We start from the raw sequence: 15,474 nt of genomic DNA on the forward strand, positions 1-15,474 counted from the left end.
CCAAATTTTAAAGTCCAATCCTCCACAACCAAATCCCATTGCACTAGTTCAAAACTTACATAAATACATGTACATACAACAACCAGATCCTAAATCAATGGATCGAAACTACCTAATCATATCTAATCTGCATGTTATTCTCCTCGATAATCTCAACTAAGCCTAACTACTTGAATTTATTACAAGATAATTCAATCCATGAATTCTAGCTCTAATCCTAACTAGAAATCTTTGTAAAGTGACAGCTAAAGGATCCCACTCCTTTGCTTGTAAACTTTTTTTGTATTTTTGGAATAAAATTCGAAGCCTTCTTTCTTCAAGCCTCATGCTCCTGCATCATCATGGGAGTGACTAGGGGTCCAGTTCAATCAAAAGGCAGGTTAACTCAGGCGTTGGGCACATGGAGTGGTTGGATAGCCTCTGGGCTTCTTGTAGCTCCTGAGGAAGGTTAGTTTTATTTTGGTTTGTGAATTCCACTTCCTTAACTATAATTAGGGAGTTGAATAATATCATACTAACTCTTCATCACATGTTTACCCTGGTGGAGTTGTTAGCTTGGGCAAATGTGGGAGGAAGGTGTTGCAAAGCAATCTTGATACCTTAACAAATCATTGTTCCATGTAATTTTTTCTACTACATCAGGGTCCTCCTATGATTTTTGAGTGATATTTCATATCTTCTCATCTTGTTTCCATTCTATAATTTCTTATTCCACCCAGTTATATTGTGGAATGGAAATAGCACATAGTAAATCATTTGTGTCTTCCTCTTTCCTTGAGAGTGCATCTACCATAATATTTTTCTTTCCCTTTCATGTATAATTTCAAATTCATAACCAAATATCTTTGTGAACCATTTTTGTTTCTCTTCTAAAGATAGTCTTTGATCCAAGAAGTAATTTATACTATCATGATCCATTTTGTACTTTGAAGTGCCTTCATATTAGGTATGGATGTCAATTCTTAACTGTATGTGTTATTTCTAGCAATTTTTTTTCATAAATGGGTCTAAGTAAGTTCTTTCCTTTAATTTCACTATTATTAAAGGAAAGGGGCCTTCTTTCCTACATCAAAATTAAACCAATTCCATGACTTCAAGCATCACATGTGACAATGAATATTTTTGTGAAGTTAGGTGTCACCAAGATGGAAGTTGTACACATAGTGTCTTTAAGTTTTTCAAATGCTTTTTTTGCTTCTTCAGTCCAAGAAAATGCTTCCTTATTTAATAATTTTGTTAGATGTGCTTCTATTTGACCATAATTCTTTATTATCCTAAGAATCCTTTGATTTTCTTCAATTTATTTGGATTGGCCATTCCCTCGTAGCTTTGATTTTGTTAGGATCCACCTTGATAACAATGTGATAAATATGACCCAAATGTTCCACTTCTTAAAACCTAAAGGCACATTTTGAAGGATTTTCATATATTTTTTTCTCTTCCAATAATGTTAATACTTTGTAAATATGTTCTACATGCTCTTCCCAAGATCTATTGGAAATTAGTGTGTCTTCAAAAACACTAGCACAAGTTTTCTAAGAAAGGGTTTGAAAATCAAATTCATCAAACTTAGAAATGTTGAAGGTAGTCAAAATGGAAAAACAAAAGAATCATAATGACCTTCTTGTGTTCTAAAGGTTGTTTTGGGAATTTCATATTGCCTTATTATGATTTGGTTATATCTAGAATGAATATCCAACTTAGTAAAGGAAATCTCTCCATGAAATTTGATGATCCCCAAAAATGGACAATTATTTGGGCTCATTCAACCTCCTAATTTGACTTAATCCACCATTCTCATTAGTTTATTGCATGTTTTTGATTATATTTATGTTAATAGAGTGAATTTGGTTAGTCATTATGCCAACAAGTCTAATGGGTGCTTTGTGTAGCCTTTTTGGTCAATTTGGAGACAAAATTGAAGGTCTTAATGAGCACTTGGCAGCCAAATTCGTGGGAAGACAAGGGAGAGGATTTGTAGGAAGGTGTCCCCTTCATTTATGGGCCCTTACCTCGAATTCTCCACCATCATCTCGGAGTTCAAGGGCCACCGAATCAATCAGCACAAGGGCAGCCAAGCAAGTCAAGTAGGACTGCTGTTAACTCCAAGTTTTGGGCAGCCGAGTCCCTAAAGTTTAGGAGGACTGTTGGGTCCTCAATTTGTATAAATAAGAAGGCTTAGGGCCTCATTTTGTTTAGCCAAGGGATATTAGCTAGTTAGCCAGTAGATAGTTAGCTAGTGGTTAGTCATTTTGTAGCCAATATTTAGCTAGTTTATAGTTCGATTTCGATGCAATAGATTAGCTTTGCTTTCAGCTCATTTGCAAGTTCTTCTTGTGGACAGTTTTGATGTAACTTTTCATTTCTTGATCAATAAAGATGAATCCAGCTTTGCACCAGCTCAAAATATCTCTTGGGAGGTTGTAGCTCTTGGGGTTGGGCCCATCTCAAGCGCCCAGTACCTCCTTCGTTTATCTTTATGTGTTTGCTACGTTCTTAAAATAAAATCTACTATTTAGATTTAGATCTTGCTTCGTTATTTAGATTTCTTTTGATGGTTAAAGAAGTTGTTTATGTTTAGAATATATTGGTAGGATAATAACAGGAAAAAGCTCCAAAAAAGGGTCAGCGAACGCTTTTAGTTTCACCTCTTCCTTATTGGATCAGGGGCTGGAGTTGAAGTAACCATGCTGTCCCAAACAAAAACACTTTCTTTGCTTCACCATGCAATCATTAGTGTTTGAATCTCGTTCGTAGAACTTGATATTAGTTTGGATGCATGCTTAGGTTTATGATCACTCAGTTTCATAGTTGTTTCACATGGTTTCACTGCAAATAAACTTCTGTTCATTTCCTTTTGCTGTTAGGTCAGATTAGAGTGAAGTAACTAGGTCATAGGTTTTATAACTAGATCTTTGTTTTCTTGAATGGCTTTGTTTGGTCAGTTTGAAAACCCACTTGCAGAGTACATGTTATCCTTCCTTACCTACCCATACTCCATCCAACCTACCTGCTTCGCCCTTCACTTATAACCCTTACCTTACATTTGCCTCGTCCGCTTACTTTGCCATGATTCTCATCTTCTTGTGCAACATCGCTTCATCCATCCTTGAACAAATCCAATCGCTCCTTAGCCTCATCCACCAAGCCCTAGACCTCTTCACACCCCTATTTCACCTCCATACTCATTCCTCCATCTTTTTCCCTCCATCCATTCTCCAAAATCCTCTTTTTCAGAATATCCTGTAGAAATCTCTGAACATCCTGTAGAACCCCTGCAGACTTCCTGTAGAAGCTCAAAAATGAGGTTTCTTGATAGCCAAACTTTGTGAAACTCTTTGGAAGGGTGTTAGGGACTCCTTAGACCCTCTCTGAACCTTCCCGACCTCTTCCAAGCATTTCTCCTCCTTGATCCACCTCTGCACAGTGAAAAGCTAGTTAAAAGCACATGCATGATAATTCTAATAACTTAATCAAAAATACAAAAAGATGTTTTCTTCAGATAGTGATAACTTAGACACATGCATTTTACCTTCTTAGAATTAATGGCATCTCTTTCGGTAGTTTGCATGCTCTCCTTTGCATCGGTAGGACTAGCTGGTAGAATTAGGGTTTGCTAGGGTTTGTGTTTCTTTTTGGCTTTCAGTTTCTTTCCGCAAGTAGATTAGCTTCCTTTGAGTTAGCTTTCGTCCATCAGTTAAAAAGCTTCTTCTAAGAGCTCATAGAAGTTGGCTTGAGCCCCTAGCGGACTTGTGCCAGCTGACCAAGTGACAGCTGCAGCAAGAGCTAGTACTTGTGCATACAGCACCGTCGCTTCCAAGTTTGTTACAAACTACCGGGTTGATAAAATTAGAGAAGGAAGCTCCAGGAGTTGTAGCATTATTGCTACAATACGGGAGCCCACCATCTTTTTGGCGCCGTTGCCGGGGAAGCGTCAGAGTATTGGTGATTGTCGCTTTTCTTCTATTTTCCACTACAATCTTCTGCTAAGTAGTTTATTTCATTTCCATTATGCAATTTCGTTTATGCAAAAGTAGATTAGCATTTCCCGCTTTCATAGATTAGCATTTCAATTCCGCAATTTCATTTTTGCAAGCGTAGATTAGCATTTCAATTCCGCAAGCGTAGCCTAGCATTTCATTCCTGCAATTTCATTTGAGCAAAATAGATTAGTCCTTTCCTGCTTTCATTTCAATTCCGCATTTTCATTTTAGCAAGATAGTTAGTTGCAGTTCAATCTATTTCAGTTTTGCAGGTAGAAGTAGAAAAAAAGAAAAAAACAACCAAAAAGATTTCATTTCATGCCTTGTAGGAGTAGAGATAAGTTAGAAAAATGATTGCACAGCACCCCCACTGCTTCACACAGCCAACATTCTCTCTTCTTCGATGGCTGTGATTAAAGAACCCCTGGGTGGACATCAAGGCATATTTAAAGAACCTCTAGGGAAGAAGAAGAAGAAACCATTCCTCTGGAGCAAATGGCTACAAGCAGAAATGTTGGGAGCAGTCCCTTGTCCAAAGACGAATTTGAAGATCAGATAGAAGATTTCAAGAGTGATATGAGGCAGTTTCTTGCCATGCAATTGGATACCCTGTGGATCCAAAAGAAGCAAGAGGAAGCCAAGAGGGCTTTGGTCATTTTTTGTCCCAGGTGCACTAGAAAGCATCCTAGGAATGAATGTCCAATGCACTCCCTAGAAGTGTGTTTCATCTGTGAAGAATACCATCCTACAAATCAGTGCCCTTCCTTGCCTGGACTTAAAGTTTCATATCAGAGAGCCAAAGGAGCCACTAAACCACTCCATTATATGAACCAAAGGAGGCCGCATGGACCTAGATCTTACCAGCAGGAACTGCAAGGGACATCCGAGACCTATTATGACCCCTATCAAGCCACTTTCATGCCTTCTTGGGGTCCCCTTGCTCATCCTTCCTGGTCTACACCTCCTCCTTGGTCATATTCTCCTTGTTCCTTCACAGATCCATATTATGCCCAACCAGTTGCTCATTCATTTCACTCTTATGCTCAGCCACAGCCTCAGTGGAATGCACCTCATCAGGAGAAGACGCCCCAATACAACACTCCTCCCGCTTCTTTCCCTCCACCACCTGCTCATCCACAACCATCACCTCCTGCTCCACCAAGGCAACCCCAAATGCCTGCTCAACCACAACCCCATCCGCATCCATCTCAAATACACACCTCCACTCAACTACCCGTACCACCATTTCCAAAACCATACCATGGAGTAGCTCAACCCAATTGCAAAGCTGAGGCACAACATATCCAAATGACTCCTCTTGAGCTCAATGATCTTCACCATAGCTCAGGAAAAGCATTGCAAAAAAGAGATCATCTTGAAAGCATTGAAGGATCACACCCAACAAAAGAAGATTCAAAAGAGGAGATCAAAGAACCATGGGCTGCACTTGATGAAGAGAAGAGATTAGAATCAGAGATCGAGAAAGCTTCCTCATGGTTACCATCAAATCTTCCATGTATTCAAGAGAAAGATCAGCAAAAAGAGGAAGATGAGAAATTCATGTTGGAAGGTGACATGAAACATGATCTAGATCAGCAAAAGAACCAAGGATATCAGAGCTATATTGAGATATGGTTTCAGACGGTCACTAAGTTGCAGCGGTACTCTCTTCCTCAGCTTTGTTTGATCCCTTCAAGGTCAGATCATTTGGTCCCTGAGATATGGATACCTATCCAAGCATGCATTTTGAGCCTCCACATCATTTTGTCTCTAATCTCGATGTGCACATGGCTCCATTGGAAGTATTCTTATACTTGAGAATGATTTTGTTTTTCAAGTAGGGTAGGGTAGAAAAAAGAAAAAAAAAGAAAAAAAGAGAAAAAAGAAAAAGAAAAAAAATGAAAAAAGAGGAAAATAGAAATCTAAGGTGAAAACCTCCTCGGAGGCGCCTTAGATTGGCTCATTGATTGAAAACCTCCATGAGGCAGTCAATGGGTTGGAAAAAAAAGAGAAAACAAAAGGGAATAAGATCTTTGGGTGAAAACCTCCCTTGGAGGCGCCCAAGGCAGGCAATTAGGGTGAAAACCTCCATGAGGTGCCCTAGTTGTTTTTCAAAAAAAAAAAAAAAAAAAGAGAAAAAGAAAAAGAAAAAGAAAACTAATTCCATTGGCTAATTGCAGGTTGCAAGAAGGACATTTCATGACAGGAGGAGCACTCAAATCAAGGTTTAAGGAATTTTTCTTGTGCCTTCTACAGGAAGCTCTGTATTTCTACAAGAAACATCCTGTAGAACCTTTGGACGAACCAAATTCAAGTCTAAAATGGAATCTGATGGTGGGAATCTGTTGATTAGGCCTACAAGCACTTGTGTGTCCATCCCTTGCCTTTCTCCATCATTTTTTCCACCTCATTGTGCTTCTCATTGTGCTTCTACAGGAACTTCCTGTAGAAATTGTGGGAAACAAGACATGGATTTCAAAAAGTGGTTTGGCGAACATGGTAGCTTCCTCAAGGGTTCAGAAACCCTCATGCAATCTTCCAACTCCTCCATCATCTCCATACCTGCATCACAACCCAAGCTCAGTTTTTCCTTCCATGCAAACACTTGCAAAAGGCCTTGAAGCAAAAATACCTAGAACACCATAACTGGAAAACCACGCATCCATTTGACAAACCATTTTATGGGGAATTGTACAAGGGTGATGACAACATGCCTGAGCAGTTTCATGTCGTTCCGGTGCACGGTTTCCAAGAAATCAGCCTCCATTGCCATCAGCCATTTTTACGTTTTCTCCATAACCGTGCATCCGTTTCAAAACCTGTTTCATGGGGATATGCATATGAGTGATGGTAACCTACCCAAGACGTTTCAGCCGATTCCGATGCACGGTTTCCGAGAAATCGATCTCTGAAATCTTCAGCCATTTTCCATTTTTCTCGAAATCCGTGCATCCATTGATCACGATTTTTCTATGGGAGATGCATAATGATGATAGAAACATGCTCAGCAAGTTTCAGATCAATCCGCTTTACCGTTTGGGAGAAATGGCGAAAACAAGTTCTGGTTCTGTGACATTGTAGCAGCAGCAGCTTGAAGGTGCAGATTTGAACGTGGAAACAAATGCATGCAGCTTAGATCTGGTCAGAGGACACCTACGCAAGGAAAAAAAATCAAAAATCATCAGCCAAGCCCTCATGCAACCAAAGGATCCAAGCATGCAGCAGCAGAACATGAGCATGCAGCAGCAGAAAGCTTCACAAGCAGTCGTTTGACTTCAGGTACATGACTAAACCTTGTTCATCTATTGCATGAATCTAGTCTAAGCATTGCATGAACGAATGGAATGGTGAAATTAAGCCATGAATGTAGCAAGACACCCAGTTCTCTAGCACTCACGAGAAAGTCACGCAGCATGCATGGGTCAGTCATGCATGTGAAATTTAAAAAAACACGGATAGTGTGGGTAGTCTAAACTCCAGTGCAACTGATGGATGAGATTACAGGCAGAGAACACACAGTTAACCACTGTAGTTCATGATAGAACAACAGTTGCATGGGCCAGCACACGTCTTTGCCACCTCGCTCCAAAACAATCACGCAGAAATTAATGAGCGCTCAGCTGAAATTCATAAACTGTTAGTCAACTTGCACTTGCATCATGTTAAACTGAAGTATACATCCTCTGCTTCCACAATCAGCTTAACCTATCATCCTTCGTTGATTTTTTGGCCTGTTCAAAATTCTTCCGCATACCAAGATCGTGCAGAGGCGCAGAGACATCCTATGGCATCCGGCTAGCATTCTACAGGAAGACGTTTTACAGGAAAATACAGCAGAGTCTTCCAGGGCAGAGTAAGCTGCTTGGTTTTCAGGAGGAACTGGAGTGGAGCTCTCTGATGAGATTTGTGTTTGCGCTCGCTTCTCATACACCTCAATCTCAATCTGAAGCTGTTCCCAATAGGAACTGATCTCTCCTTCATCTCTCAGCTGGAGGAGGCTAAAAATATCACCAAGTTGCAGAGTTGGGGGAGGCTTATAATAACGAGACATCCACATCTGTTTTGGGTCCATCTGAGTCCTACACAGTATAGACAAGTACCCAGACGATGCTCAGGTCTGGAAACCAATTGGGTCTTCCGAATATTGATCAGATCTGATTTTTCAAGCCCTCTTCAGCTATGGCCGAAACACAAACATGGACGAGGCGGGGCGGTAATCCAAAGCTGGAACAAGAAGTTATTGACATACCTCCAACTCCAACAGGAGAAGGAAAATATGGTGCATTTCCTCTGTCCCGGACTATTACAACAGCTCTCATTATTGCAGCTTGGTACTCTTCCAATATTGGTGTGCTATTGCTTAACAAATGCCTACTTAGTTTTTTGGATGCAGATACCCAATATTCCTCACAATGTTGCACATGTGTGCCTGTTCATTTTATGGTTTTCTGGCAATTTCATGGTTAGAGATTGTACCAATGCAGTTCATCGTCTCCAGGAGACAGTTTCTTGAGATATTGGCACTGAGCTTCATTTTCTCCTTCTCGGTTGTTTGTGGCAATATTTCTCTGCGCTATTTGCCAGTCTCCTTCAATCAAGCTATTGGGGCAACAACTCCCTTCTTCACAGCAATATTTTGCATTTATAATAACATGTAAGAGGGAGTCTTCTGTGGTTTATATGGCCTTGGTGCCTGTGGTATTTGGCATTGTTATTGCAAGCAACAGTGAGCCATTATTCCACCTTTTTGGCTTTTTGGTTTGCCTAGGATCAACTGCTGCCAGAGCATTGAAATCAGTTGTTCAGGGGCTCCTGCTTACCTCTGAGGCAGAGAAGCTTCACTCTATGAATTTGCTCATGTACATGGCACCAATTTCTGCTCTGTTATTGCTTCCTGTTACTCTTTTTGTGGAGGGTAATGTATTAGCTATTGCTATTGAAAAAGCCAGAGAAAACACCTTTATCATATTCCTGTTGCTTGGAAACGTGACCATGGCTTATCTTGTGAATTTAACCAACTTCCTTGTTACAAAACATACGAGTGCCCTCACATTGCAGGTTTTAGGAAATGCCAAGGCCACAAGTACCAGCCTCTGCACCACCACCAATTTGTTTCTCAGCATATCCATCAGGCCTATCAGCATATTGATGAGCCTCGTCATTGGGTTTTTGGGAGAAAATCATGGCAATTTTGGCTAATTAAGAGCAGGAACTTGAATGAGACAAGGAGGAGAGATTATAGGAGATAGATCCTCCTCATTAAATCCTCACTCATTCAAATATTAATTAATCAAATCACACTAGCTCAGAGTCGCAAGCAGCACAGTTCAAGGAGAAGGCACCCCCAGCCAAGCAAGCAAAATCAGAGAAAATTGGTTCTACAGGAAGTTAGCAGACTGTTTCTACAGGAAGCCAGCGAACTGTTTCTACAGGAAGTTTGGAGAGAGGGCAGCAGAAGGAGGAATCGGCCGAGATGTTAGCCAAAGAAGCCACCAGGGCCATCAAAGATGAGGAGAGAGATTGGTTGCTCAAAGGATGAGCAACACTTTCAGTAGGGGGTGATGATGAGCCCCAAAAATGGACAATTATTTGGGCTCATTCAACCTCCTAATTTGACTTAATCCACCATTCTCATTAGTTTATTGCATGTTTTTGATTATATTTATGTTAATAGAGTGAATTTGGTTAGTCATTATGCCAACAAGTCTAATGGGTGCTTTGTGTAGCCTTTTTGGTCAATTTGGAGACAAAATTGAAGGTCTTAATGAGCACTTGGCAGCCAAATTCGTGGGAAGACAAGGGAGAGGATTTGTAGGAAGGTGTCCCCTTCATTTATGGGCCCTTACCTCGAGTTCTCCACCATCAGCTCGGAGTTCAAGGGCCACCGAATCAATCAGCACAAGGGCAGCCAAGCAAGTCAAGTAGGATTGTTGTTAACTCCAAGTTTTGGGCAGTCGAGTCCCTAAAGTTTAGGAGGACTGTTGGGTCCTCAATTTGTATAAATAAGAAGGCTTAGGGCCTCATTTTGTTTAGCTAGTTAGCCAGTAGATAGTTAGCTAGTGGTTAGTCATTTTGTAGCCAATAGTTAGCTAGTTTATAGTTCGATTTGGATGCAATAGATTAGCTTTGCTTTCAACTCATTTGCAAGTTCTTCTTGTGGACAGTTTTGATGTAACTTTTCATTTCTTGATCAATAAAGATGAATCCAGCTTTGCACCAGCTCAAAATCTCTCTTGGGAGGCTGTAGCTCTTGGGGTTGGGCCCATCTCAAACGCCCAGTACCTCCTTCGTTTATCTTTATGTGTTTGCTGCGTTCTTAAAATAAAATCTGCTATTTAGATTTAGATCTTGCTTCGTTATTTAGATTTCTTTTGATGGTTAAAGTAGTTGTTTATGTTTAGAATATATTGGTAGGATAATAACAGGAAAAATCTCCAAAAAAGGGTCAGCAAACGCTTTTGGTTTCGCCTCTTCCTTATTGGATCAGGGGTTGGAGTTGAAGTAACCATGCTGTCCCAAACAAAAACACTTTCTTTGCTTCACCATGCAATCATTAGTGTTTGAATCTCGTTCGTAGAACTTGATATTAGTTTGGATGCATGCTTAGGTTTATGATCACTTAGTTTCATAGTTGTTTCACATGGTTTCACTGCAAATAAACTTCTGTTCATTTCCTTTTGTTGTTAGCTCAGATTAGAGTGAAGTAACTAGGTCATAGGTTTTATAACTAGACCTTTGTTTTCTTGCATGTCTTTGTTTGGTCAGTTTGAAAAACCACTTGCAGAGTACCTGTTATCCTTCCTTACCTGCCCATACTCCATCCAACCTACCTGCTTCGCCCTTCACTTATAACCCTTACCTTACATTTGCCTCGTCCGCTTACTTTGCCATGATTCTCATCTTCTTGTGCAACATCGCTTCATCCATCCTTGAACAAATCCAATCGCTCCTTAGCCTCATCCACCAAGCCCTAGACCTCTTCACACCCCTATTTCACCTCCATACTCATTCCTCCATCTTTTTCCCTCCATCCATTCTCCAAAATCCTATTTTCAGAACATCCTGTAGAAATCTTTGAACATCCTGTAGAACCCCTGGAGACTTCCTGTAGAAGCTCACAAATGAGGTTTCGTGATAGCCAAACTTTGTGAAACTCTTTGGAAGGGTGTTAGGGACTCCTTAGACCCTCTCTGAACCTTCCCGACCTCTTCCAAGCATTTCTCCTCCTTGATCCACCTCTACACAGTGAAAAGCTAGTTAAAAGCACATGCATGATAATTCTAATAACTTAATCAAAAATACAAAAAGATGTTTTCTTCAGATAGTGATAACTTAGACACATGCATTTTACCTTCTTAGAAGTAATGGCATCTCTTTCAGTAGTTTTCATGCTCTCCTTTGCATCGGTAGGACTAGCTGGTAGAATTAGGGTTTGCTAGGGTTTGTGTTTCTTTTTGGCTTTCAGTTTCTTTCCGCAAGTAGATTAGCTTCCTTTGAGTTAGCTTTCGTCCATCAGTTAAAAATCTTCTTCTAAGAGCTCATAGAAGTTGGCTTGAGCCCCTAGCGGACTTGTGCCAGCTGACCAAGTGACAGCTGCGGCAAGAGCTAGTACTTGTGCATACAGCACCGTCGCTTCCAAGTTTGTTACGAACTACCGGGTTGATAAAATTAGAGAAGGAAGCTCCATGAGTTGTAGCATTATTGCTACAATACTGGAGCCCACCAAAATTCATCTAACAATTTATCAATGACAAGAAACAAAAACTTATCTTTGATTGTAATTTATTTGAGTTGTTTGTAGTTTGGACACATAGACCATTAACCATCCTTTGTTTGAACCATCACCACTTGTGAAGATAAAGCACTCTAGCTAGGTTGAATGATGCCCACTATTAACATTTCTTGAACCATCTGCTCAATATCACTCTTTTATGCACGTGGATATTTGTAATGCCTAATGTTAGGTGGTACACTTCCAACTTACAAATGAACAACATGGTCATGATCTGATATAGGTGGAAGACCCTTAGGCATTTCTCCAAATACCTTCGCATGATTTTTTATAACTTTTTGAACATCTATCAGAGGAGAGGATATAAATGTTTGAACATATAATGAACACAATTGTGAAATTACATCTTGGTGTCACTTTTTTAGAAATTTTGTCTTGCTATTAGAAATTATCACTTAATTGGGTTACCATTGAATGCCTCTAAGCCAAATTTCCTTTTCTTTTGAGAAAAATATTATGAAAATAACTTGGAAATTAATCTAATATTATAAATTCTCCCCCATATTCATCTTAATATTATTTCACTTCCCTTAACATTTTAGTTACCTCCATATATTATCATCACTTGAAATTCGAGTGTTATATATACAAATAAATTAAATTTTTGTCAATTTGTAATTGATGAAGTTATAGGCACTACCTGAATCAATTAATATTGTTACCCTTTCCTTTTGATATATCATTCTATCTTTAGGGTTTCTGGATTATTGATGTCGCCTAATGCATGACAAGAGAGTGTTGGAATAGTTTCTTCTAGATCCAGATCTTATGAATTTTCCACTTCTTGATCGTCTTCCTCTTTTCAGACTATGTAGAATAGCTTCTTCTCACTACATTTATGCCCTTTACTATATTTGTTGTCACAATTGAAACATAGTCCCTCTTCTCTTATTTTATCATTTTTATTAGGAATCAACCTTGTTGGTTTAGGAAAGGGAGCATGATTTTCACTATAGTTATCAGTGACCAATTTTCTAATGGCTATAATTTTACTTTCAACTTTCCTTGCCAAACTAAAAGCATGCTCTAAATATTTTAGGTTCAAAGGGATGCACTTGATAGTATATGCTTTCCTTTAAAGTACCCATAAATAGGTCTAATAATTTATCCTCTAAATATTATTTACTTTTATGCTCAACTTTTGGAATTGTTGAACGTTCTCTATAACTGGGTCGTTTTGTCAAATATTTTCCAATTGACTAAAGAATGTATTACCTACCAAAAGTGGGTAACCCCTAGGAGAAAATTTTCTCGTATTCATCTTTTTCAACTGGCAGCTAACATCTCTTGAGAGCCACTAGTATCCAATCTGATGTGCCATCCATATCTTCGCCACACGCATAGTCATATGTTACCTCACCCATTTTCCAAGAGCGCATGTTGGAAGGTTGTCTTCTAATAAAAAGGTACTTTATTCATTTTGCAATAAGGTGCTTATGCTTGTTTCTATTTGGGTATATGGACATGGATTATGGGGTAACTTGGAGGAAATAAGGGCTTTGGTAATGATCTTTCTCCCTCACCATAAATGGAGGGTTGATTTTCTATCCTAGTCTAGTGGGACCTCCCCTAAAAACTTAATGGGTATAGGAGGAGAACTAATTAGGAAACCATTGCTGAGATAGTGTAGCCCCATTTCTCCTTATTCCATACTTACCTCTTTCCATCTTAAATTATAAGCCCCTATTCCATCTCCCTTCTTTGGGTTCTACTGACCATTAGTTCATCGAAATTTAGCACCCACACATCCTCAAACCTAGGTAGGCCCTGGAAATGTACCCTAGGAGGTTGACACAACTAAAAGAAGCAAAAAGAGCATATGATGGCCACAATAAAAAACCAAGGAAAAATCGAAATGCAAAATATGGCCAAGAATTGCAAATTAGCACATGGGAAAAAGTCAAGCATGAGCTCTACCTCACTCATATGTGCATCACTTCATTCATAGGCCAATGTTTCCCTATCTCCTAGAATATAGGGAAACATTTCATGTACCAACCCCTGAAGGGTGATGAACTTCCCATCCTTAAGGGGGTAATAACTACTATATATCATACAAAGCAGTATCTTGTTTCTTGAGCTATGAGTAGTAATACAAAGAAGAATCAATAAAAGTAAAAGGAATTTAGAGGGGTGGAAAAAAAAAGACCAAGGTAACTCATTCATCCATGATTTCTCCCTCCTCATGTTTGTACACCTAGGATTAGGTACTTCATCATAGTTGATCTCTTTGACCATGAAACTTGACCATGAATTATTTTCCCCTTCGTTCCATCATTATTCACATGGAACCTATTGATTAAAGGGTGAACCAAGGACATGTCTAATGAGCCTCAATATTGCAACAAGAGTGTTGAAACTCCCAAGGCTACAAACTTTAATTATAAATCTAGGGTTTATAAAAACTTAATAGGTGGCATTGATTTGTTCACAGTAGGTTAAGTTCTACTCATGCCACCTTCAAGAAATGGACCAAACCAAGGCATTCAAAGACCACTCTATTAGTTGACTGTAGGAAGGAAATTGCATAAATAGAGATTCCTATCCCAATTGAAGAAATATAAATATTACTCTACTTGCAAAAGGAATGAAGTTGTTACCTATTCAAATTTAAATGCTAACCCTAGTTGCAGGAATGTAAAAGCTAGACTATTTATAGGAATGGAAACATTAGTCTACTTGCAGAATGTAAATTCTATGCTACATGCAGGAATGTAAACATTCGTCTAATTGTAGAATGTAAAAGTTTTTTGAAAAGGAAACTAACCTATGCAATAGCAATTCTTTTAATTAAAACCCTAAAAGAAGCATAAAAACATTCCTAGTCTAACTTACATGGATAAATCATCCTTTAATCACCTAATTGCGCAATTGTGTTGTAGTGAAAAAAAGACAAGTTGTAAGTGGCCTTTGGTGTTCCTGAATAATGGTTTCAGAGCATAGGGGATATTATTCAAGGCTAAGAGGAAAAAGATCAATCTTTTGGAGCAAATGTGGTCAACTTTACACAACGTTACGGGATTGCTACATGATTGCTACAAGATTTCCATGTTTTGCTATAAGATTGGATCCATCAGCATCATGAGGGTGGAAAAAGTGATATGAAGGTGGGAAAGGGTATATGAAAGTATATTAAGGTTGTATGAAGTTGTTTCCAAGCTTAGAACCTATCAAAGGCCCATATTACAAGAAAACAAGGCACACAGTGTCCTTCAATGACCCAAAAATGTACTTTCGGTGGTAGAGTTTTGAGGGCATTGTGAGCTAAAGAGAAGGAGTTTGATGATGGTAGGAATAATGTAGGATGAATATGCCAACCCTGCAAGCCACTAGTAGTACCTATACACTAGACAAATAATCTCTTTTGCAACTGAAAAGAATGCTAGACCTATAACCAAATTACAACAAAATGAACTAAATAAGAAGGCATGAGTTGAATTTTATGAAACTAAGTAAAAAAGGATGAGTTGAATTTTATTTGCATCAAAATAAAATCTAACTTGTAGAATGCATATGACTTACATGCATGAAATCTTAAATAAGATAGTGATTTAATCCCTAAGTATGTAGAAAATATAGTATGTAAAAGATAATTTATCTAAGATCTAATGATTACATAGGAAAGTGTTGGCTTCGTGGGTCCTGACCCAAGTTCAGAGTAAGTTTTTCCAAACAAATTCCTACACTACTGGCCCTTTC

At 39.0% G+C, this 15,474-nt stretch overlaps 1 pseudogene; it reads left to right on the top strand.

Moving 5' to 3' along the window:
* Positions 1-8,162: 8,162 nt before the first annotated feature.
* The window catches only part of LOC149138240 (putative sugar phosphate/phosphate translocator At3g11320 pseudogene), a 69,393-nt pseudogene continuing 62,081 nt past the window's right edge, over positions 8,163-15,474 (top strand).

The sequence above is a fragment of the Pinus tabuliformis genome, chromosome X (assembly GCF_031772625.1).
Source record: "Pinus tabuliformis cultivar Carrire ecotype Pingquan chromosome X, CPIR1, whole genome shotgun sequence".
Lineage (NCBI taxonomy): Eukaryota > Viridiplantae > Streptophyta > Pinopsida > Pinales > Pinaceae > Pinus > Pinus tabuliformis.